Below are 1,346 nucleotides of genomic sequence, written 5' to 3'. Positions count from 1 at the left end.
CTGGTTGATTCTTGTATGTGCCTTAACTGGGGTTCAATATCCCTGGCATGTCAGGATGATGCTCCAACCAACTGAGCTACCTGGCCAGGGCCTACTTTAGGTTTAATTCACTATCTTTTTCCTGATTTCTTAGGGGAAAGCTGAGATTATTGTGATGAGATCTTTCTTCTTTGCTAATGTACATTTTTAATACTACAAATTTCCTTCTACATACTGCTTGAGCGACATCTCATATTTTTAATGTTGTATTTTTATTTTTCTATTCAAAATAATTTCCCTCTTGAATTCTTCTTTGACCCATGGTATATTTCTCAGTATATTTAACTTCTAAATATTTGATTTTATAAAAAAAACTTTTTGTTATTAGTTTCCAATTTGATTCATTGCAGTCAGAGAACATATTTTATATGACCAAAATTCTTTTAAACCCAGTAGAACTTATTTTATGGTTCAGAATATGGATGATGTTGGAAAAATCAGATGCACTTATAAAGAATATGCATGCTTTTGTTGTTGGGTATAAAACTTTGTTGAACAGGACCAAAGCAGTGTTTATTTAGTCTAGGACTAGTTTTTCCCCATTACTGGAACAAAACCCTTTTGAATATTCTTACTAATGCCCCCATGAGTTATGAGGTTTTCTAATTTGGGTAATGGAAAAAGGCACTTTTTTTATCCACACCATGTGAGATTAGGGTATTTTTCCTTTTAATATGTTCAGGGTTGTTTTTTTTAAACCTGGCCTCAGATAGTTTCATCACCTGCATGTGATCAACACTCAGCTGAACACTCTCTACAGATCTCCAGCTCTTTTCCTCTGGCAGTTTTCTCTGTGAATTCTAGATGCTTTTGCTTCCTTCCAATCATAGTTCTGTCTCCTCAATTCAGAGAGAAGGTCAGACTCTTCTTGGTTTCCCCCTCTCTGTGCCAAGCTTGAAAACCTTTTCTAGGTAGAGGAGAGCTAGGGCAACCACAGGGCTTACCTTGTGTGTTTCCCATCTCTGATGGATCACTGTCTTTGGTTGCCTGATGAGTCAAGTTTTGTGAACCATTGCTTCATATACTTGTTCAGTTGTTTAATTGTTTTAGGAGGAAGGATAAATTCAGTTACTGTTGTTTCTTGTTGGTCAGAAACAGGAGTCAGTTTGCAGTCCTTTAAAATATTATTCTTTAGAGGAAAGGATGACCTGAATAGAACAAAGTCACTGGAAATATAATAGAATAACTAAATTTGAGGGACATTTTCTTCAGTATTCCATGACTTGGAGAGGAAACTTTCAGCCCTCACAACCATATGACTATGGGGTGGCAATGCCATTTTCAGATTTTAGGAGTTTTAGGGGGAA

This window comes from Saccopteryx leptura, chromosome 8, assembly GCF_036850995.1.
Source record: "Saccopteryx leptura isolate mSacLep1 chromosome 8, mSacLep1_pri_phased_curated, whole genome shotgun sequence".
NCBI lineage: Eukaryota > Metazoa > Chordata > Mammalia > Chiroptera > Emballonuridae > Saccopteryx > Saccopteryx leptura.
This window is presented reverse-complemented; position numbering follows the sequence as displayed.